This window comes from Solea solea, chromosome 4, assembly GCF_958295425.1.
Source record: "Solea solea chromosome 4, fSolSol10.1, whole genome shotgun sequence".
NCBI lineage: Eukaryota > Metazoa > Chordata > Actinopteri > Pleuronectiformes > Soleidae > Solea > Solea solea.
The window spans coordinates 17,646,828-17,672,235 of record NC_081137.1 but is presented as its reverse complement, the minus strand read 5'-3'; the positions used below and the strand labels follow the sequence as shown (position 1 = coordinate 17,672,235).

The following is a 25,408-nucleotide window of genomic DNA, read 5'->3' as shown; positions in this document are numbered from 1 at the left end:
AACAAAGATCCTGTCCTTCCTCTCCTTTCCTTTTCCTTACCCTACAGCAGTTACATTAAAGTATTCTTTTCTAATAGTCTAAATGGGTCACTCTATGGGACCGTGAACTAAATCCTTGTCCTAACGAACAGAAGTGAGGATTTGGATGTGTTTAAGTTGTTAAAGGAATACTTCACCGATTTACATTTAGCTTTGTATTACTAAAGTAGGGGTAGCATTTTTGAAAAATTGTGCTTCCCAACCTCAATTTCCTCTGAGTCGAGAAACATCTTCATTCGTGGTGGGCACGTAACAAAGAAAAGAATAAAGATATTTCTAATGTAAACAGTGTCCGCCATCTTTGCTAACAGTGACGCTAACAGGACCAAGTGTCACTGGTGGGCACGTACCAAAGAAAAGAATGAAGATATTTCTCAACTCAAGGGAAACTGAGGTTGGGAAGCACAAATTTTCAAAAATACTACCCCTATTCTAGTAATACAAGGCCAAATGAAAATCAGTGAAGTATTCCTTTAAGTTGTTAAGGCTAAAAAAAAAAAGGAGCATTATCAGCATCATCACGACCATCTGACATCTTGAAAAGAGAAGTACATCTCGTCTTCACTGCGCAGGAGATTTTATGTGTCTCGTGTTTAATAATTAAGTGCGGTCCTCAAGGAACGTTGTAAAAAATTAAATGAACATATAAGCTTAAGATACAAATGAGCAAGTTTTAATGTTCACTTTTATGTCCCTGACTTTCACTGTAACTGTGCTGCTGCTGCTGCTGCTGCTGTGATCCTGGCCAGGTCCCCCTTATGAAACAGATCCTTGACCCTTGAGTGCAATACAGTAATGTGGTTCAATTAAGGCTAAATAAATATACAAACAAGATCACAAGATCTAAAAATTATACTTTTCCATAGAAGAAGTTCCAAAATGTATCACAATTCACCAAATATTAAATGTGTCCGGCACAATTTTGGCCTTTCTGTGTGAAGTCATCAGTTATTGCCGATTGTTTACTCGGCCGATCAAAGAGCGTCGCCTCTTTCCAAATGGTTTCATAACCCACTGCTCTATAAAACACTGGAGGAAATTTTCCTTTCAGTCTGCACCAAATTATAATGTGGCTGATGTCAATAAACACACATACACTCACACACACACACACACACCTCCCTCACACCTCGTTCATCCAAAAACACACCGACTGCTCGTGTGTCACAGCTAACGCCTGTTCCTGTGCTTTTGTCTCTGGCGTATTGTGATGCGCTGTACAGTGCTTCTCACAGGCACAACACGCTGTTTCATCAAATGTGTTTGGACAGAAGGTTGGTGGGCGCCATAATCTGTACTTTAAGTGCGAGAATACTGCAAACATCTATATGATAATCACCGGGAGTGCAGCGAAAACACTGTGTTTGTATACGCATTGTCTGGAAAGAGGTGGTCGAAGGTGACTCGGATGTAAATCGAGGTTAAAAAAAAAAAACCACCTATTGATGCATATTTGAGTTCGTAGAGTGGTGCGAGTTGAGAGAAAAACTAATTATACTTCTTCAAAAACAATGTGCAAAAGTGTAAATGACAACACTTTCTTTTCTATCGATGTTGAAAAAAGTCGTTTTTAACGAGTGCGTGTGTGTGTGAGAGGTTTGGAATTAGACACAGAGAGGGAGAGACAGACGGAGAAAAGGGAAGGTTAAGTTAGCATGACAACCGCTATTTTGATGGGGCCGAAGCCAAGTATCTCCACATATCCACTTTCCCACTCCTATTCATCCCCAGTGCTCCCTTCTTTTCCATCTCCTCTATCTCCCCCCCTCTCTCTCTCTCTCTCTCCCACCATTGCTCTCTGTACTCTTTCTTCCCCAGACTCACATTCTCTTTCTCCACATCTTGCCCTGTGCTCAGGGAGCTTTACACTCCCTTGCGTTGAGCTTTCGAGAGAGAGTATCGTCAGAGAAAACAAAAGAGCGAAACAGCGTAGCGTTCGAATGTGGTTGTTTAGGTGGTCGGACAAACAAACAAACAAATAAATAAATGAAATTAAATAAAATGACAGTTTTGTTCTCAACTTTGGATGCGGAAGCCAAAACATTATCTCTGGGAAACCAAAGTCAGTGCCAGCAGTCTCTCAAATGAAAGACACAGATAAAGTGAGGATCGACTCAGTGCCCTTAACCTCCAGTGCTTCTGAGTGGCCAAGGCTGTTCCCCCCCCCCCCCCCCCCAACTGCCACACACACAGACACCGCGGTCTCAGCTCCAGTTGCCAGGGAGACCGCCATACCAGGGCTCTGACCCAGGAGGTTTGGGACTGTTTTTCAAACTCGCCCCCCCCACCACCACCACCCTCCCACCGTCCCTCCTTCCTCCCCAAAATGCACAAGAGATGGCAGCTGTAGGACAGCTGTTACTACGAGGGCCAGGCCTTGTAGACCACAGCACATCAACCCACCATCGTTGCAGCCGGAGCAGCGTTTTTTTAGTAGACGAAAACAGCCCGCAGCCCAAATGATTAGACACATCTGCCTGACTTGGTGGATTGTTTAGGAAACGTGTGTGGAAAAAAAAAACTAAACAGGAGGTTCATTCTGTCTGTGCGGTGTAATGCAGAGCTGACTGAGCTCCGTGCATGTGATGTAGCGCATTAACTATTAACTTGTAGGTTTGCTGTTTTAAACTTTAGCGCCTCAGAGTTATCATTCTCAGCTTTAGTAGCATCGAAAGTGTGTCAGAAATCGTGCATTATAACGTATATTGGTCCACGTTACGTTACAAGGTTTCTCTCGCCGGGTTTCTGGGAGAACAAAGGGGCTATTGGAGCCGCCACACAGCTGTTGTTATGCCACAGATGTATACAAGGGGAGAAAGCACTCACACACACACCTCCGCCAAGGCCAATCAGTTACCCACAGTGTATCCGCATCATCCTCGCCGAAATCTAAATCATTTCTTCCTCAGGAAAATGCCGACTGTACAGTCGCAAGAAGATTCAATCAAATCAAATCTGTCCTTAACTTTTTCGGAGTCCCGCTGCTCACAAAGAGACAGACAGACAATCACGGCTGAAGACAACTTCCTTGCTGGAGGTGATGGACCCTTTGTGGAACAGCCATTCTTATATGTTTTTACTAGTGCTGTCAAATGATTCAAATATTTAATCGTGATTAATCGCATCAATGTCATAGTTATAATCGCAATTAATCGCACATTTTTTTTTATCTATTCTATTCTTTTTTTGGATTCGCTTGCTTTGTGCAAATGTTATTTTTAATTGAGACAAGCTCAACGACGAGCTAAACCGAGCTAAAGGAGCTAGCGGTCTCCGGAGGTCTCCTTACTACGGTTCGGGGGTCTGCCAGCTTGGTTGGTAACACTGCATACATCATTACTTGGATGTGGGGAGTGCGTCGAGAAATGATCCAGACTGCGAAGGGGATACGGAGAAGCACACAGCGCTCGCCATCCACTGAAAACGTAACGTTAGCCTACTACTCAAACAAGTGTGTGGGCGTTTCCCCGTCTAGCTAGATCTGGTGTGGTGTTGTAGTTTTTCTAACGTTACGAGTTGTTGCAACAGCGTGTGAAAGAAAAACCTACAAAGTTTGCTAGGCCAAAAAGAACACTAATCTCGCGATAAAAAAATTGACGCCGTTAAAATGGGTTCTCGCTAACGCCGTTAATAACACGTTTAACTGACAGCACTAGTTTTTACACAAACAGCGAAACAGCATGCACCCTGAACCCGACAAAGCTAAATAGAACTCAGACAATATCCATTTGATTCATTCCATTTGTGATTCTCCTACGATGACCCCATGTTATGCAAAGGGCCCATTATAGAAACCTCTTGGTCCGCCTTTTTCGTCTTAAACACATATTATTTTTATCTTTTTAATCTCTCCCCCTTTCAGGCTGAGTCTGTCCTGTCAAAAAGAGCAAAAATAAAACCACGACTAGTAGTAGCAGCTGTAGAAGCAGTAGTAATATCAGAACCTTGACCTAATTTCCACTGTGTGTCCATCCCCGAACTTCTCTCGAAAGACTCTGGGAGGCCTATTTGCATACTGTCCTCCAAAGAGATAATTACCTCCTTTGGCATCACTGCAAGGCCCTTAACTTTTGTAGTGAATGAGGAATATGTGCTTGCTTGCATGCTGTTAAACATAAAGATTGGACATAAACAGCTGGATTGAAATTGTTTTAATCCAACTTTTTATGAAGTGCTACATTTATCCAGCACAGCAGTCTCCAGGATGCGGTCGGGGGGTAGATGGCAGACGTACAAAACCCACAACTGTCACCCCGGAGAGCAGACTTCACATCCACGAGTGTGGACTGGTTTTAGGCAAAAGCACCTCGATCATGGTTAGGGGGGGAACCCTGTGGACCACAGCCTTTCCCCTATCCTGAACCAAATGATGTGTGACATCATTTGGTTCGGTTATAGTTTGGCGGTTATAGTTTACTAAAGCTAAAGCTGGCATCACTGTAACATACAGCTGGATCTTTCCTGGAAGAAAACACTGCTTTTACACTTTCACAACATTCATGTTGTGAAAAATTATCACCCTTGTTTTCTCTACATACCCCACGCATTTAAAACAGAATTATCTTGACATGCAAGTCAGATTTTTAAATAAGTTTGGGCTTGACAATGTGGCCAAAAAGCTTCAGTCCCTATCAATAAATTTCATGATGAATGCCTGATTATAAAAGCCAGTAAATTGTGTTTCCTTTCAGACAGAAAACAAACAACAAAAAAATTATACTGAGTTATACCTCAATGTGTATGCATATTGTACCTGTATATGTTTACTGAATTATTGCCATTCTCTGAAAAAAAGTAATTTTATGGTTCAGAAATTCAACATCAACATATTAACATTATGTTAATAGCAAATTTGGTTAAAAAAAAAAAAAAAAAGAGGTATATATTAACATTATGGGAATAATATGGGATTTTGATTGACAGACTTTTTCATGTGTTTCAGGTATTAGAGTGATTGCACTGCCTATAGTAATTGTCTTTACCCTATTACCTGGATATGACGCTGGGATTTGCATTAGAAATAAAATGGAATTACCATAAATTGACCTCCACATTACGCAATTATTAACATGCTTTTAGCAAGATGTTACTGTACTGTAAGTAGTGTTGAATCTGGTTGAACATCATTTCACCAACATAGATGTAATGATTAGCTTGATGACTAATACCTGACATTATGTAAAACTGCAACAAACCAATACTTTCCCACACTTCCTTTACCAAACCAGACACTTGACAACACCAGCGTGAACCTGAGTCTGGGTTTGCGATGGTGGTACCCTTGCTTTACAGTATCCATTACCCCACTGACTCCATAATGCCTCCTGCTCATTGGCGAACACATTGGTTTATTCAGCGTGTAATAGAATTTGCCAGGCCCACTCATCTACGGGAGCCAAAGGAGGCCGCTGAGCTGAAACCGATGGCAGACAAACCGTGTCAGCTTTAAGATGGCGCAGCAAATTAAAGTGTAGGGCAACTGATCCCGCGACTGCAGATCACGCAGTGTAACTGTATTCCATTGGGGGGCGATTACGCCAAGATGGATGGGCGCCTTTCAATTCATTTCAAGGGCAGACGGATCAGAATGGGATCGTTACTTTCATGACGGGTTGGTTTACTGGTCTAAATGGAGAATTTTGTTAATGTAACTGTACTGAGCATTTAGTGGCACAAGCTTTTCTTTCTTTTCATTCTTTCCGTTTGGAATATACCGACTGTGCATCCACATCTTTCGTCATTCCTGGGGTTACGATCATCTTCGAAAGCGAGCCGATTTGACATTGTCGCGTGAAAGAGCAGATATTTCCACCGGTATTGCAGCGAAATTGTCATGTGGCAACAACAACAACAGATTTATCAGCTTGAAATGATTTCTAGAGGGTTTCCGTTGGCATTTATAGGCCTTTTGACCCATGCAGATTTGCCAAGATCTGCCGTACCGCGTTACTGCCGCGCTCTCATTGCGTTCACACCGCGTACTCGCATGCATCACTCGCGCTCGTGTGAGTCTACGTCTCTCCCTCTTTAAATGAAGTGTGAAGAGTGTGGGAGGACTTGGACCGGACTGTCCGCTCACTTCTGAAATATATAATTTATACATTCCCTTTGCAGCTACCTTGCCAATTAATGAAAACGCCGCCTTGAAACACCTACCGAGAGCCAGAGACACATAAAAATAACTCCTTTTTCATGTTCAACTGGACAGCCAGAGGAATTTGGCAAACTTATCCATTTATCACGTTCAGTCCTCTCAGTCATATTGTCTTTATCTATAATTAGGTAGTAGTCTTGTAGAAGAAGAGTAACCTTCTTTCTCATCAGAGAGCCAGGGAAAAGGAGCGGACTAACTTCGAATGGCGGGTGATTTGGCTCTCCCCCTCCATCTGTTTTGTTTTCCTTCCGTTGCCCTCTTTTTGATGAGCTGGGTCTTCAGTCCCCCTTAAAAATCCCATTAGCTCTTAATGAAGTCGGGCTCCTAGCCTCTCGGCCTCACCTCATTTAGCACGATTGTCTGGCGGCCATTAGCATGGAGGCAATTACAGCCGCGCGACAAGAGTAATTGGAAATGCCGACAGGGACCCAGAGAAATGGGAGAAAATAAATAAATATATATATGTATAAAAAAAAAGATTCCAACTAATAAGCTTCCATTCAGATGGCAGGGAGGGAGCCGCATGTGTCTAGGTTAAATCAACATAATTACAATTAGGGGGCGGCGGGGTAAAGAGCCTGCGTGAGGGAGACATGGATATGGACGGATTGGAGGATGATGGTTAAGTGAAGGAGTGTGATGTAGGAAAACATGGGATCACACGGTGAAGACAATAATGAAGACCCTCAGTGTGAATCCAAAAGGAGAGGTCAGAAAGACGAAGGCAAAGTCAGATTCCCTACTCTGGTACCAGAATAGACCTCAAATTCAGTTTATTCCCTTATATAATCCCTCTAATCCAAGGCCAAATTGCAGAATCTGACACTCTCAGCTAGAGCGGGTGTGATATTTACCGAAGCGGTACGCTATAGGAGGTTCGCGGCGAGCGCGCTACCCATTGCGGGACTCAAAATGACGGCCTACATGACTGATCGGGCCGCAAGTTCAAATGAGGATGCCATAGCAACCACATCTAGCTCGCAGTTCCCAGAGTTAAAGGAGTGTTTATGACAAATATGCACTTCCAGATGTCTCGATTTAACTAAAAGCTGGCAGAAAGCACACGTAAGCCTGGCAGGGCCAAAATCACAACAGTGAAAAAACCTGCTACTCTAACTCAGGAGGGAAGGTAAATGAATTCATCTCCGTGAGCGAGGATAAATGAGGCCCTGCACACTTAACTGCCAGCTTTCCACAAGCTTTTGATTTGTAATTGCATGCTGCATTTGCAAGATGAATTCCTGTAATGAATTACAGCAGGTTACATTAGTTTGTTGTTACGACGATTCGGGAAGGCTGTGTCTTTGGTCCTGTGTTATTTTGGTTATTTGGCAGTTCCCATATCGGTACTTCAGGGTCATCGCTTTTGATTGACCATTGCACAGGGGGTAGAGTGGGTTATCTTCCAACCAGAAGGTTGGTAGTTTGATCCCAGATCCATTGGGCAAGACACTGAACTAAATTGTTCCGGAAAAAAGCTTTGTATTGTTGTGTGTGAATTTCAGAACTGTAATGTTATGACACCGAGTGGCCATTAAGACTACAATAACACCATCTCTATAGAAATACAGACCATACAATGTCAGTTCTGTATGCAGGTAAGCTATATTCACGTTTTCCAATGCTCGTTTCCATTCACTAGGACTTTCCACTAAGTGCTGAACCCTGCAGAGTCTTTCTTAAACAACCCCCTTGTTCAATTACAACCGAGTTCACGGAAGGATCACTCATATGCTAAATAGTTTTTTTGCTGAAATGGCTGGTCATGTACATTGAAATGAAATTAAATGGCCAGCATCAGGCAGTTCTGTGTAGATCAACACTCAGACGTCAATTAGAGTCTTTCTTTTGTGCATTTTAATGGGGCTATATGCTAAAACGAGCAGTAAATTAACTATTAATGTAGACACATGCAGATTAATATACACACGTTATGTTCAAGGTATGAGTGTGCCGGTGTTTGAAAACTGGGGCTGTTGTGTTACGTTCAGGAATCTGTCCCGTAAATAACACGTCGTGTCGAGTATGGTCACGTCCCAACAGTGCGGGTCTGTGGTCTACTATCAATCATAAATATTACTTACTGCCACACCACTGCATGTACCAAACGGACAACTTGAGAAGTCTGAGAAGCCGCATTGAAATAACAACAGGCTGTAGGCTTGATGCCAGATTGCCATGGCACCCTAAACTCCCACCCCGCCCCATCCCCCTTCACCTCGCCCCAATCAATCCCACCACTCACAACCACTCTTGCCCCCTTCCCTGCCTCCTAAGCTGAATGACAGGTGGCAGAAACCCGATCGGCGCAGGCCTTCATCAAGGAAGCATCTTGCAACCGGCACGCTGCCCACTCATCCACCCAAGGGCCACAGCGCAGGGGCTTTTCAGCCTGTGTGTGTATGAAAGGGGATGGGGGGAGCTGGGCTGCAGTGGTGGACACGGGGGCATAGGGAGGTGCGGATGTGGGGGGTGGGGGGGTTTAATGGACATTTTGGCTGAAGAACAGAGCTGTGAAGTTGGCAGCAGGTGTCCAGGGCTCAAACGGGGAAACGGGAGACCGGCTCCCACAATAGTCAGCACGAGAGTCCCAGAGGGTTGTCCACAATGCCGGGGGCAAGCGGCTACAGTCAACAGTGACCTCCGAGGCCTCGCCACTTAAAACGAAATGGCCCCCGCCATTCATTACTTCCCTTTTAGCATAGCAATGTGGCTAATGTAGGGGTTATTATTAGGAACATGTATGTGCCATGTGTGCATTTTGTTATTGAGGATCTGTCATGTACAGTATGACTTCACTCGGGGGGGATTTGGTTTGTCGCAGAAGACAAAGATTGAGAAGGGAATAGTCTTGTTTTAGTCTCGTCTCTTAAACCTCAGTAAAGGGCTCTGCAGCGCCTCGGCTTTATGTCACAGAGGCATCAAGATGAAGTCGACAACCACTTCCTGCCCTTACAGGCGAAATCAGATTTGAACACCTATTGGCGATCACAGGTGCAGCGGAGCAGCGTGGCACGAAATTGGAACTCTCGCAGAGCAACACTGGCCTGACCTTGTGCAATCCACACACACACAAAAAAAGTGTATTTGTCTAAAATGGGCCTACAAGCAATTGCTCCATGGGCTAGATGTAGGAGGGAAAGTGTGTGTGTGTGTGTGTGTGTGGGGGGGCATGGGGATCTCCAACCAGGAGGAGATTTAATTAGTGAAATCTCATTAAGTTTAACAAAATTAGGCGTAAAACAATCCTTGGTGGGGAACCGTGGTGGAGTTTTGTTTTGTTTCTCTTGGATGGGGAAGTGAGGGGCATGTTCAGGGGCTGAGAGGGGGACATGAAGACTGGGCTGTGCAATTAGTCCTGCCTGTGTGTAGGAAGAGACAAACGTCTTAGTGTAGCCAGACCTCCTCCAGGGTATAGACTAGACGTTGCTGGTTGTTGCTGCTATTTGGGCTCTAGCTCCTTCCCAACATGCACGCAGTGAGGCCATCTACGGGGTTCAACAAGAAAGACTCAACGGGACTTGGAAGCATGTTTTTATCAGCATGAATTTGGGCATTTATCCGAATATTTGTTGTTCTTTTTCCAACACTTTTAACAAGAGTTGAACGCAGCTTTTGGGGCACATTTAGGCGCGTAAAACATTATATAAGCACTAGGAGTCAATTATCAACAGGTGACTCGCCAGCGTCACTACTTCATGACTCAACAGAGTGAAGCGAACGTGAACAACAGTTAACTGGCTGAAGAAGTGGACAGCAGGATAATGGCGACAGCAGTGGAAATAAATGTAACTGTACATTTTTCCAAAGCTCCTGCAAGACAGTCAGTAGTACTTTGGGACCTGATTAGACTAAATATAAAGTGGACAAATCCTGGCTCAGGTTCCAGGCTTATTCTTATACAGAGAACCAAATGGACCTCTGGGGTACTGCAAAAGGTGGGCTAATGCAAACACCAGTGGGTTTTCGACAGTAGCTCCTCTGTTTTATGGAGAGCGATCATGACTCAAGCTCAGAAAGATACACCAGGAGGGGTTCATTAGGCCTTGGGATAAACAAAAAAAAAAAGGAAAAAGAAAGGTTCAACAACTTTTTCACTTCTTTGAATCAATATTCAATTAGTTGCAAACATATTGGACCAGGGGACTTTGAACCGTTGCTCTGAGACAACGTGGAGTAAAGCATTTACAACTTGATAGATTTGTAAGAACAACTTCGGTTTTTTTTGACCACCTCAAAAACTGCCAGATCAGCACGAATGTTCATTTCGAACAAGAAATGGTCAACAAATTGAGTTGGTGTCTACTTTTGAATATTTAGGATTTCTTAATTGATGACCACTCTTCATTTCATCAATAAAGCATTCATTCATTATATAATATGAGCACTGACCCAAGTTTACTTGTGCCACTTGGAATTGAAACTGTTCCGCTGATCCACCCGTCACTGCACGGACAAGCAGAGACACAACTTATAAGCGGAGGTGTTTCCAGGGACTCGGATGGAAAGTGATAGCCTATTATATCTGTCGTTTTGTGAAATATTAGCTTTACAGAAGCTACTCCGCTGGCTGAAAGTCTCGGCATGGTAGCTGATTTATTTAACATTACACTCACTGACTCAGCAGTCTCTCGTTTTGAAATTATTTAGAATCCATGAGGCAGCTTTTGGCAGCAAGCGAGAGGCGCGCACTACATCTCTGTGCCTCGGTGATTTCAAAGCAAAGCGCACCTCGCAGAGTGCTTTTTGTGGGGAGAACTCGTGTTCCAGTCATGGGCATCCAAAAAAAACATTAGGGGGGGCATTAATGGTCCATCACTGGCAATACAATACAGACAAAACATCACTGACAAAACCAGAGAAGCACTTGTTGATATCTGCTCTTGCCCCTCATTAAATAGGAACGGCTGTCATCTTTTATTTCAGCCTATTTATTTTTAGATCCAATTGCCAATGGTGTTTTTCTCATGACAAGAATAAATAATGTTTTGGGTTTTTTTTTTGTTGAGACTGACTAAACGAATCATCATGAGAATAAAAAACAGAGCGACAGGGGAAAAAACAAAAAGAAATTCAAATTCTCATCCGAGGTTTGAAAATAGAGAAAATGTGCTCAAGTGATTGAAATGATTGTTTGGCTTCGGCCGACTTGAGTGAACCGCAGCAGGGCGATCGTTAACCGCGTGCCATGGCGTGCCAACACATTTATAGCATGAATTACTTTTGATTGTGTGCTCTTAAATGAAATGAAAGCCCCGGCGCTGGCCCCCCCCTGAAGTAACACATTAGCGCTGCCAGCATACAGTATGGTGCTACTGACCGTCTTTCAAAGACTCAAATCCAAATTGTGTTCATGCTTACGGCATTTAAACTTGGGATGTGCGATATGGTTTTAACAGGAGGGAGAACTTACTGTTAGCTTGCCCACAGCACTGCAGCAGCCCCTCGGTGTTGTCGTCTACTCCGTTGCCCAGTATCCGCCTCTCCGCACCAAACCTGTTCATAGATATAGATGATCCACATTAGTGCAGTTCAATAAAGTCATCAATGTTGGTGAGAAAGGAAAACTGAATGGTGGCATGTGAAGAATAAGCAAATATGGTCATAAATAACACCACGTTTCAGCCTGAAGCTACGGCGCTGATAAGACATCCCATGTCCTCTCTACCCAACACCATCCCGAACTAGTAGTTGCTGTTAAGATGGACACTCTGGTTGTGTGTGAAAGGGCCTTGTTGTGTGATCGGAAACACTGTTGCTTTTGTTTTGTGGCATTGAGCACTTTTAGAATCTGTTCGAATGTACTTTTCACAGAACTTGTAACAACCGTACAGTATGATGACACTTTCATTTGACCTACATTTGGTCCTTTATCCTGCAACTAAATGCCCGCTAAACACACTTTCCCCAGTGTCACCTTATGTGTGAAAAACCTAGAGATTCAACTCGAAATCCTCTCAGCGGTGAGTCGACTGTCCGTCTGTTTGGTCTGAGCCACACAGCGTCGCGGCACACATGCAAAAGATTTAAGTTCAGTCAAGCATTCAGGGCCGGACACCTGATCTTTCACTTAAAGCTCCCGCAGAACAGTGGGAGTGTGGCTGGGCCTCACAGCGGGGCCGCGTATACCTCCAGCGATCTGCTAACACTGAGCCTCTGAAGGGATGGTATTTATCCAGAGCTGCACAGCTCAGCAGGGACTACTGTGTGTGTGTGTGTGGGTGTGTGGGTGTGTGTGGCAGGTAGCTACTACCAGAGGCCCTGTGAGGATGGGGGCGAGGGGGGTTAGAATGAAAGGAGACTTAGGGCTACATCCACACAACTACTTTTTCATCTTAAAATGTTTGGCACTTGCGACGGTTCCACGCTAAAAGTGGTTTAAAAGTTTGAAAATGCTGCTGACTTGTTCATGTTAACAAGCCATTTTCGTCTGGATAGACAAACAGCCGCAAAGGAGATGCAACAGCATCACTTGATTTTGATTTCACCTCCCGGTTGGAAGACAAATGAACCCTTTAAAACTTTAGCTTCTTCTTTTTTTTGCTTATTTTAACCATAAAAGAGCCAAAAAAAATGTCCTGTGAGCATTTTTCCAATAATAACTTTCAATATCTGGCAGTTATTTACAATTTACTGCATGTTAAAATAGTGTTTTAACAATTTAAAATTGTCTCAATTTTCAAAAACAGGCCAAAAAAATGGCGTTTTTGAACTCTCTCCTCTCTGGAGACAAAGACGCTGATTCGCCGGTTTCCAACAGCGCAACAGCGCTAGTGAAATTACCGTAATAACCACACGTGGGCTTTGACGTGCAACTTCTTCTGCTTTCAGAAACCGCGTAACTGCGGCGACGCAAATCGCGTTTGCGCAAACGCACCGTCTGCCGCCGTTTCCTATTTTCTGAAACTAAGGCGACCGTTGCTATGCAGAAAATCTGCTCTTCGTTTACACCAGCACACACGCCCAGTGTTATATACATTTTCAGGTGTATTATTATGGAAGCACACTACTTACAGATAACTGTGTTTTTCTTTTAAAATGTAAATATAGGGTTGTATCCATCTCCTTAAAAGGCAAAGTTACCATTTTATGCCACTATCTTGCAAAAATATGATGGCGATGATGCCAAATCGTGTGGAATGTACCAAAATAAACTGTTCTTTCATTAATATAATGATTAGTTATTATGTTTATTTATATTTATGTGCCATGACGCTTTCTTTCGATATAAAAAAAAAAAGAGGACGATCGTCTTATACAGCATTTCAATACATTTATTCATGAGCGCTACAGTGCAATAAATGTATATGACGCCACGGTGTCCTGGAGGAAAAATTTAAATGTATTTCACCATGTGTGTGTGTGTGTGTGTGTGCACTGGATCTTTCAATTCCCACACTGGTGATTGAATTCCGCCTTTCATAATTCAATGAAATGTTATTAATCCGGGGGATGTAATCTAGCCGTAGCATTAATATTTTAACAATAAAAAAAAAGAAAGAAAAAAAAGCCGGAGCTCATGAAACTCGTGTCTATTAATGATGTTGAGCTCAAGGCCCCGAGAATACGTCGTAGACGTGTTTAGGATGTAGTTTGAGTTCCTCTGCCAGACACCACCCCCCCCATTAGAAAACAGGGGATTTGGTTAAGAGCAATTCTTAGGTTTCTTTCATCCGCAAAGAAAACATTTTAGCCGCTCAGTAATCCTTCTCGAAGTCCTCCCTAAGCTCCAAGGGGCCTTCCTTCCTCGGCCATCCCCGCACCGCATCTGAGATTCTGGAGGTGCGGCACACACACACACACACACACACACACGCCGCCGCTCGCCATCCCTCCATGACCCCTATGGGACCCTACTGACCTTCCTGTTGACGTCAAGAGTAAATCAGAGCGGGAGCCCGGGCAGCGAGGGGGCTCCACCCAGGGGGCTGGAGGTCTAATCACCGTGTTCCTCGCAAAAGCCACAGAGGAAACATTAGCATTCCTCAATCTGCCCACCATCACTCACTCACACCGCACGTGCACACAGGTACACACACACACACACACACACACACAGAGAGAATTACTTTCATTTTCTTCTACTTCACACGCCTTTAGATGATGAAGACGTATGAAGCAGCAGTAGCAGACAAATATTGGACATTTTTTTGAGTTCACTGAGATTTCTATAACACTGTCAGGGCGGGGGGGGGGCGGGGGGAACGAAAACTCGTGTCACTCGTGTTTTAGCGTCTGTGCACTGGACCCTGGTACGTTTTTTTAAATTTGACTTTACTGATTATTTTTCAACGCTTTGCATGAGCTCCCCGTTTTGCGGACCACTTCACAAAGCGTACTTTAGATGTCAGAAAGCCTTTGAAGCTTTTATTTGGACTTTATTTGGTGATTTAATTTGTATTTATTAGAATTTTTATTCTTCAATTTTTGAACAATCTGAGAATTTCAAAGATCTTTGATCATTTCCTTTTACTTATAGATATACCTAACTTTTGTTGTCTGTAAATCCTTTAGTAATCTCTACTTTAAAAAAAAAAAAAAAAGACAATTATTAAGACTTAATATACAATGGCAGTTAAAGATCAGGTCTTTATTGTGAAACTGCTTCTGGAAACAAAGTTTCGGCAGCAAAACTTCTGCTTCTCCATCACTGTAAATTAAACATTTTGAGATGAGCAACTAATAATTGTCATTTTACACACTTTGCTGACAGAATGAGAACATTATTATTGAAACGTGCATTAGCTCAAACAGTGGGAGGGTGAGACCTTGCTCTTGGGTTACATTTCAGCTTTAATATGGCTGAAGGAATTGGACTCAGTTGTGCTTCTTGTGGAATGATTGTTTTATTGTTGCGCCGTGTACAACATTTGCTCATATCAATAATGGGATATGCTCCAATGCTCCAGGCCCCTCAGAGAGAATCTACTCTCATTTGGCTCATTTGATTCCGCTGCTCGCATTTGTGGCAAAGCAGGTTTGGAGGAGGCACAGATATGATTGAATATTCACAACTTCCCGCATAAAACTTTCACTCCGATCGTGTGCAGGCTCGGTGCGGCAGAGGGAAGAATCCAGATGGATGTCTTTAAGATTCCCAAATCCTTGTCTTTTTCGCTAGCTTTGGGGTCAAGGTGTGAAGGGAGGACCAAAAGACCCATTTCCCACAATCCCTCCGCAGCTATAGCCCCCCAGCTGTTCAAGAGCTTCCATAACAACAGCTGCGCAGAGGTTTAGTGGTTCACGTTGCTATGACAACAGTGGGATCAATTGGTATGCACAGACTCTCAGTGCTAATAGCAAAAGTGACATTATGCCATAATTTCATTTCAATAAAACACAGGCACCTTTTTTTTCTTTCCCTTTACCGCACTAAGATTCAGGAGGACATAAAAAAAAAAGGGAGGCAAATAATTAATTTTGCATGATAATGTGAGGAAAACTAGCAGGAATCTCCCACGCACGCCGACAACCTCGCACTTCGAATCCGTTCTTTTGCAAATGAAGATTAACTTTGTGCACGGAATTATTGTTTTCCGAGCTCATACAATGGAGGCTAAATGAGTCCTCATGCCCGGCAGCTGCATGTGCCACAGATCAGTGACCGGCAGGATGTGCAACAATTAGAAATATTCCTGTTCTCCTGACAAACAGGATATCAGGTCACTTGGCCACCTGAGCAGTGAGGAATCAGACACTACGGGGGGGGAGGGGGGGAGAGATTTACACTATTGTACAAGAAGCAACCTTGGCCGTACATGAGGGCTATGTTTACATATGCGGGGACAATAGGATCTCAATACAAGGAGAGGTTACGGCCAAAGGAAAGGCTAACGTAAACTCAGTGTGGCGCGTTCGCCTCTTTTCTCCCATGCATTCAACAGTTAGTAAGAAGAAAAAACAAAAAAAAAAAAAACACACTCCCGCTTCCCGCATAGCTCTTAATCCCAGCCAGCCCAACTTCAACCGTTTGAGGCTAATTCCCGGGAATTATGAGGAGCTCACAGCGACAATGGCAGGTACATTCCCACGGGTGTAACCGGAGCAGGTGTGGCGTCACCGTGGGGTTTTTTCGCCCGACGTTTAATGAGCATGCAGCTGACACAGGCAGCTGCGTCAGACAAAACACAGTACACACACACACACAGTTTACACACATCAACCTGAGCACTTTTGTCCAGCTGTTACACACACACACACACACACACACACACACACAACTACATTTACAAACTTAAAGCATGACACACGGTTCTCTGACTCTGTGTCCGCGCCACTAATCGACTCCCAACTGAAAGCTGACATTGATCATTCCTCCTTGTCTGACAGAATATGATAGCCCCCAGTGGATGATTGTGGGGGAAACAGGAACAGGAATTAACTGCTAAAAATACCACTGCGTGATGAGTCAGGATGGATTGAGCAAACAAAAAGAGACCCGTCTAATTTCCTCCAGACTTTTGGAGGAGAAGTTTAAAAAAACCTTAGCGCCACCAGTGGATTCTTGTCTTTAGTGAATCAAGCAGTGCCGGGAAGAGAAGAAGAGAGGGGGGTGGGGGGGGAGGATGTGCAGACGAGTGGGATAAAAAGAGATTATCCAATTGGAGGTTAATGATGTGAAAAAGAATCACAGGTTTAAAGAGAATAAAGGTGCAGGGACATTAAAGTGCTCTGTGATGTTGTTCAATGGCACCGAGATCCAGCGTAGTGTTCTCCTGCTAACACCCTGGATCAACCTTTTCAACAGAGGATCAAAAAAATCAAACACTAATGCAACAATTTCTTTTCCACTATGCAATACAGGGAGAACAGTATATTTCAAACTGACACCACAGATGCATTAACAATGAATTTTCGAACATTCAAACTCGTCACCAGGTTCTAAAAAAAGGGGGAGTGGTGTAACATTCAGCACTGTGAGATTGGCTTTGTGTGTGAGGACGACTGCAGCCATTTCAGAGCGAGGTGCCAACTGTGTGTCAAGAGGTGAGAGGGCAGCCGAGGATCGACAAACCACTGCAAGTTTTGGCGACGGTGTGCTGCTAGACGTTCGGAGTCGATGGCGTTTTTCAGTCTGAACAACACAGTTGACAACACACGCTACAGAACTAACTTCCTGTTTCTTATCCAACCTGACCATAGACCATCTATTAAAAAAAACGTCTTCCTTAATGGGTTCCTTAGGAAGCCATCCAGCAAATGGGAATAAATTAAACAGCCACTAGGGGGCAAAAATAACACTCAATTTTGTAAATTATGTTCACATTCCGAGGAAAATAGATGATAAATGATGGCACATACGAGTGTGACGAATCAGAAATAGTGAAGGCCTCAGGATGGGAGTTCAGATTCTTATGTGACGTCCTGACCAGTCTGTCATCAACATGAACATACACATACTGTAGCTATGAAGTAAACAGGCCAGCCTGTGTGTGACAGAACCTGGCCCAAAATCTCAAAATAAGCTATTTGTCCTGCTCCTGGGGGGGGGGGGGGTCATCCATACACAGCTGCCTGGCAACACGGAGACAGAGAATGAAAGTGTCATGCATCACGTTCCTTATGAGTCATGAGGAAAACGCCATAAAAGTGTCAGCGCTGAGCACGAATACATCAGTCAGTCAGTCAGTCAGTGTACAGAGAAACACCTGATATCTCAGCTTCAGCTGGCAGCTGAGCAGACGTGCTGCATTATGGGACTTGATGTGCCATGACGTGGCGAGATGAAAACCGTCGTTATATAAATAACAGATTAGAGTGTGCAGATATCACTTAGACGCGGGAGGGGACAGTGACAGCTGAGTGTTACGCGCAAAGGACGGAGAGGGACGGAGTCTTTCGTCCCTCTCCGTGTGTTTGGGCAATTAAAACTGGGTCGGAGCCAATCCCAACTGAACCTAGGGCCAAAAGCGGGGTACAACCTCGTCAGGTCGCCAGTGTGTCGCAGTCTGACTGTTTTTCTGGATTCATGGATTAGTTGTTTGTTCCAGAAAATGTTTCAACTGTGTTTCCCAAAATTACAATCACAAATGCATTCAGTTTGGATGATCTCTGTGTTCTGTGGAGCAAAGACGCCAGAACATGTTCACATTTGAGCAGCTGAAGAATCCATTTTCCGTTTGTTATAGTCACTCAAATATCGAAAATAGTTTAACGATTCATTTAGGAATGGGTCAATAATTGATTCATGGTTGCAGTTCCTGTTAAACACATAATCACAATGTTGTGAAAACAAAAAAATGGATCCCATTTTAAAACACTGAACACTGAAATCGGCATTTACTGCTTACAATAAACTAATATTTCTACTTTATGTCAAAATTAATCTTCTTATTCTTGTGTTTTAATACAGTTAGCATTACTGCCTTTGTCTTCCATAGGGAATTAGTAAAGAATAGCCCCTCTACTACTATTAGTATTATTATTTCGTTGAGAGAATTCACCCCAAAAAGCAACAACATTATACTTTTTGTGCAAACACAAAGAAGATCTTCAGTTGAAGACAATCTTTGCGACATGAATCCGAGCGGCCGCACAAGTCCTTCATATACGCAAGTAGTTTGGCTTTTTGTTTTTTCTCTCCCGTGAATTTACAGTAAACACTCTCTTATTGTCTGGACAAGAAACAAGCACAATGGACTTGGCAGAGAGAGCCGAGGCAGAACAGACAGTGAGGAATTCCCCATCAGTGTCTGAAGCGAGCTAACCTTTTTTTTCTTCTTTTTTTTTTTTCCTTCTTTCCGACTCTGGCCTCCTGGTGAGAGCCCAGAGGAAGAGCGTTAACTCTTTCACCGACGACGTGCCGCTTCAGCTGTTCGCTGACGTTCCCGGTGTCTGCCGTCCCCCTCACAGTAACGCGCTGTTTTCCCCGTGGACTGAGCCCGCAGAATTTACTGACGCTCACGTATTCTCTCTGAAGTCTCAGCTGTGCCTTTTCACACGTTAGAAATGCACCACTTATTTCACGGGCCCCCTCAGCTCTATTGCCCGCGCAGTTAAATACAAAGTGCTTTTCCAAGGCAGAGAGCGGCGTCTTTAAATTTAAAGGTGCTCTGCCATCTGTATTAAATGTCTGGCGCTTTACATACTGACCGCAGGGGGAGGAAGGACAGCAGTGCGTCAGAAAACACACAGAAAACCGAAGAGTGTGGCGTATTCTGGATCATCTTCTCAGCCGTGTGAATATGTCTGCGTTGAAGATGGCGGTTGCAAACTGTCCCTCACCTCTTACCATATACCTTTTATTTTCTGAGAGAGATTTTTGGGAGATATTTGTCATGTTTCTGTCTTTTCTGTCTTTGGCCTTTGACCTCGTAGGAGATGTGTATTTTACCCATATTTATTGTACCACTTGTGTTGTTTTCATATATTTCATTGTTGTACCGTTTGTTTAATTGTATGTTTTTAGATCTTTTTGGTCTTATGTTTCTGACGTACAGCACTTTGTTTCAGCTGGTGTGTTTTTTTGAAAGTGCTTTATGAATAAAGTTGGATTGGAATCGGATCTCCAACCCAGTTGCCAGGATCATATATTACCATTCAGCAACCAAAATGACATATTTACATGTTCAAACACGTGCATATCAATGTGCTAAGTGTTTTAAACCACTCGAGATATTTTAGTGGAAATGAGGAAATAAGAGAGACCATAACTACTGTATTTCCTGGTTATGACGATGGTTAGGGCAAGGAAAAGATCTAGTTTGGTCTCTAACTGGTCCTCAACTGCGGCCTGCTGGTTGGACATTGTCTCCTTGACAACGCCAACCCCGATGTAGAACAAACCGGTTTAAAATGTAATTTATTCCTGCCGCTATCAGTCTTCTAAATTGCTCTTAAATGTGATTCTGTGTTTATTTTATTGTTGTGTTGTGGTAACTCAGTGATGTTTATGTGTGAACCAAATTGCCACTTGGGGATAATAAAGATACCTGGAACCCGGATCCTTGAACCCCTTCAACTCCATTTGATAATTATTATTTTTTTGGGACAAAGGATAGGAATATTTTTGGGGAGATTTAAAAATAGAAAAAACGTGTTTTCCCAACACATGATGACCACTGATGTTAAATCCTTTGTATAAACTTTGTTATGCGGTAACTGCAACCGATATATGATTTAAGAAGTAAGTAACTGATCTCGGTTAGTAGTTTTGCTTTTTTTTTTTCCTCCTTCTTAATGTTTCGGGTGTTCATTACTCGCGTGACACACACAACATCACTGTGGGACGCGTCATGCTCTTTAAAGCTTTGAGTCAGTTTCATTTTCCTCTGGCACACAAAGTGAAGTGTAATCTCCGCAGGCAGCTGTTCACATCACACAGATCTCCAGCTGTTGTGAACTTATTAACGCTATGTAAAATGGCTGATCAAGGCCTTCATTCGAGGGTTTTACTGTGGGGGGGGGGGAATTTCCTCAGTGCCGATAATTACTCTTTCCAAACATACCCTAAGTTTCTTTCTCGCGTTCTGCTCGCGTCGCCGATTTGACAAACTTGGATTTCCAGTAAACGCGTGTTGATGTTACTCCGCCTGGAGGACAGTTGGAATGTTCATTAACGCTGTTTACATCTTGTTTTTTTGAAAAGGCGCAGTATGCAACATTCAGCCCTAAAAGAATACATTTGTAAATAAATACACTAGTGTAATACTTCCCAGACAGGGTCAGGACCCCAGACATAGGTTTCAGGGTAGGAATTTTTACTGAATGGGACAGTTCAGGTTTATACAGATCATATGAATACTACCTGTTTGAAGTGAGAGAGACCGGAGCAGGATTTACCATGGTTTTGATGTGAATGGGGACAGCTGAGAAAACATGTTGTGACTCTGTGAAAGCAGCCCCAACTAAGAAAATATACATATATTTTAACTGCATGCTATATTTAGCTTAAAAAGCTTGAAAAGGCCAAAATTCCACACTTTTTTAGACCCACTCGTATAGGGACGGGACCTCATTCCCAGAATGTAAACAGTGTCTGCCATCTTTGCTAACAGTTACGCTAACAGGACCAAGTGTCACTGGTGGGCACGTAACAAAGAAAAGAATGAAGATAGTTCTGAATGTAAACAGTGGCCGCCATCTTTGCTAACAGTTACGCTAACAGGACCAAGTGTCACTGTTGGGCAGGTAACAAAGAAAAGAATGAAGATATTTCTAATGTAAACAGTGTGTGTCATCTTTGCTAACAGTTACGCTAACAGGACCAAGTGTCACTGGTGGGCACGTAACAAAGAAAAGAATGAAGATATTTCTGAATGTAAACAGTGTCCGCCATCTTCGCTAACAGTTACGCTAACAGGACCAAGTGTCACTGGTGGGCACGTAACAAAGAAAAGAATAAAGATATTTCTAATGTAAACAGTGTCCGCCATCTTTGCTAACAGTTACACTAACAGGACCAAGTGTCACTGTTGGGCAGGTAACAAAGAAAAGAATGAAGATATTTCTATATGTAAACAGTGTGTGTCATCTTTGCTAACAGTTACGCTAACAGGATTATGTGTCACTGGTGGGGACATAACAAAGAAAAGAATGAAGATATTTCTCAACGCAGGGTAAACTGAGGTTGGGAAGCTCAATTTTTCAAACATACTATCCCTATTCTAGTAATACATTACATTACATGTCATTTAGCAGAGGCTTTTATCCAAAGTGACTTACAATCAGCCAGGGGTGGAGTCGAACTTGCGACCACGATGTCTTTCACACACAGGGTACCGGTCTTAACCACTGAGCCACTCCACCCCTGGTACAAAGCTAAAGGCTAATCGGAGAAGTATTCCTTTAACTCTGTCTACTGGACGTAACACACACTGTCAATCCCCCTCCAAACTACCCCTTTAAGATTTATAAGTAAGTTTTGAATAAGATGTATTAAAAAGGAAGTTTAAATTTAACTTATTCATTATGACATCAGATATGTCATGTTGTAGGTCTCTGGATAATCTCTGTAGATATAAGTAATAAGAAGTATGTGTGTTTTGTGAGGTCTATTTGTATTTTTCTAAGTATATACAGTAAATGTGTTATTTATTAATTATTTTTCTGTCTCGCTAAAACGACTAAATAAATAGTGCTAACACGGACCGTGCTATCGCCATGCAATCTTTCCAGTGTCAGCACGGAGCACTTGACCAAAACCACAAAACCACTTAGGACACAAGGATGATTTCACTTAGAGGATATAGTCTGACCAAGCAGACTGCCCTCCTTCAAAAAGCTCAACAAACAAATCTGACCCGCGATCAGCACTATCACATTTCACACTCCCATTTGCACCACAATGACTCTGTAGCAATGCCAGAGCAGTGCCAGCAGGGAGATGGGCACACACATACCACCAGGGCTATGGAGACCTTGACCGGAGGAGAGCGGCGGAGGGGAGGGGAGTGGAGCGGTGGGATGGAAATCTTTCTCCACTCTCTCAGCGAGAGACAGGAGACATGACACTGCACCGCCTCCGAGCTGCCGCATTTATCCGCATGCACGGCGGCCCGGCAGCTGTTTGGATCTCGCTTTTAGCACAGAACCATCATCACTCTGCGCAGATAAACCTTTATGAAGTTACACAGGGAGTGGGAGGTGTTTTTTGTGGGCGCGTGACTGCATGTGGCATTTGCTTACTCTTTTAAACAATATCTCTATAGTCTCTGATCATTTAATTCTCCTCTAAACTTTGCTTTTAATTCCCCCGAGATGCTTTGTCAGACATTTGCACGCAAATATAAATTTTTTTTGAACATTTTTTTTGTTTTGGGTTTTTTTTTTTTATTTAGAAATAGCGTGGGTAACGTGAATGACTAATGTATCTATCGAGACTCGGTGGGAATGATTTGCCCTTACATTTTCATGCTGTGTTTGCGAAACACAAATATGTAAATGGCATATTTGCTTTGAACGGTGCAACCTTTCAATCAACACACAACCAATCCATTTAATTACAGATAGATAGATAGATAGATAGATAGATAGTCTACATTACTGCTAATTTGAACATCATGTTGAAGATTCACATTTCCTCTATTTATACACTGCCTGTAACTTCTCACTGGTGTTCAATAAAGTCCTTTTAATGAGGTTGTAAAAATTTAAGCCGCCGCATTTCGAAAAATCCTTATGCCGTTATAGAGAGTTCACACTCACCGTCAGCGAAGGCATTGCAAACCGATCTGGGTCCTGATTGGCTGCCCTATTTAAACTAGGCAACTGAGAGGTTTCCAAGCAGGGCAGCGTTAAACTGGAAATGCATCCAACGGCACGTTCGCCTCATGTGAATTGGAAGAGCAGCAGCTCTCAGCTCCATGTGTACTTTAACTCATCCTCCGACAGAGCCGCTTGTTACAGCGATTCAAAACAAAAAAAACGATGACATACAAGACCTTTTTTTTAAGACTTTGAAATCGGAGACGAGTGCCAAGTACAACAGTTGTTAAATCTCAGAGTGCCAGAAATTCCTTCTAAGTAAATTAATTGACTCACATCGCAAATTTTAATATCCCCTTTCACAACGTGCAAATTGGTTTGTTGTTTTATTGCCGTGCTAAAATCGGGGGCCGCTTGTGCATCGCACAAGATTGCACACATTTCTGTTCTGTAAAAAAAAAATCTGTGAATCCTGTCACATTTATATGATAAAATAATACTTAATTGTAAGTTTTATTAGAAAAAGTGATCCACACATTGATCACTATTTCTCATGCATGACTATAAAACTTTGAGTACAACTATGATATATTGATATATGCACCTAATGTGGGGGTTGACAATGATACACTTACAATAATTATCACATTTTAACTAGCTTTAATAGCATGATTATTCACTATATTAATATAATGCATCGCAAACCCACGTACGTAGAATCTCTGCTAATGTTTTACATTTGATGTGTGAAAAATGTATGTTTCACTAAGGTTTCACTAAGGTACAAAAAAAGAATAATTAAGTGACATTTATTGTAGAGCTGAAATAAATACTCGATTATTAATCGATGACCAAATTAATGGTCAACTATTTTGATGACTGTTTAATCGTTTTGAAGATTTTTTTTAATGATTAAAACCAGAATTCTGATTGTTTTAGCTTCTAAAATGTGAGTATTTTCTTTATTTCTTTGCTCCACATAACAAAGAAATCATTAAAACTGAAACACTGCTCAACATTTTTTCACATATTTTTAAGACATTTTATGGATCAAGCGATAACTCGATTATTCGCGGAAAAATAATCGACAAATTAATCAATTATGAAAATAACCGCTAGTTGCAGCTCTAATTTATTGACAGCTATAAGACACTCCGACAGATTTTATCGTGATAATCTTTTTAAAAGCCCTAATGTGTCCAAGAGTTCCACAGAAAACTTCGAGTGGACGCTTTTATCCACAGTAGCAGACAAAAAAACCTGCTGAACTAAATGCAACATCTGTGGTTTGGATTGGAGGACACACAGCTGCCAAAGTCAGGTAACGTACAGGTCCGTCTTTTTTTGATGCGTCTCCTGCATGCAACCCAATGTCTGCTCTTTGCTCGTAAATCATAAAGTGACGTATAAATTACAAGGTACATTTCACTACAGAAGGAAAACAGACATTGTGGAAGTGAATATACATGTAAACACACGTTTAATACAGTCAACGACTAGTATTATTTGTTGGCTGATATTAAAAGCTGCATCTCCCACTTTTCAGGAATGACTTTCTTGAACAATGCCGTCTTTGAGAGCGAGAGAGAGAGAGAAAAAGCACTTATCGTGGCACATATCCCAACATGCTAATTACCCCACACACAGTTTGAGTTCATTTATTATGCATGAAATAATCTAATATGATGACTGTGATAATTATGCGCACAAAGATAAGATAAAAGAGTAGTAACCAATTAAGGCGCAGGAGTTGGGAAAAGTAATTATTCTTTGTAGTGGAAAGAAGTCTTGGTTTGAAAAAGAGGGTTTTTTTCTCTCCCCCTTCTCCCCCCCCACCCAGCTCACAGTGGCGCAATTACCATGTGGAATCATGCCTGCACTGCTTGATAATGTTTCAGCTATATTTTCTTGATTAAGCGTACAGTGACGCCGACACTGCACAGGCCTTTATCACTTTAAGCATTTCACTGAGTGATTAATTGGGAAAGAAAAATAAATCAATAACGGTACACAACCTGCTTGGAAACCGCTTATGAAACAGCTGCTCGCCGCATAAGCTCACTTACAGCA

The 25,408-nt window shown here is 42.6% G+C and overlaps 1 protein-coding gene across 2 annotated transcripts in view; it reads right to left on the bottom strand.

Moving 5' to 3' along the window:
* pknox2 (pbx/knotted 1 homeobox 2) overlaps positions 1 to 25,408 on the bottom strand; it is a 102,200-nt gene that overhangs the window by 62,973 nt on the left and 13,819 nt on the right. For both annotated transcript variants that reach the window (XM_058627129.1, XM_058627126.1), the window contains exon 2: positions 11,607 to 11,689. The gene's annotated coding sequence lies outside the window, so the exon portion shown is untranslated. The remainder of the gene's footprint in view (positions 1 to 11,606; positions 11,690 to 25,408) is intronic.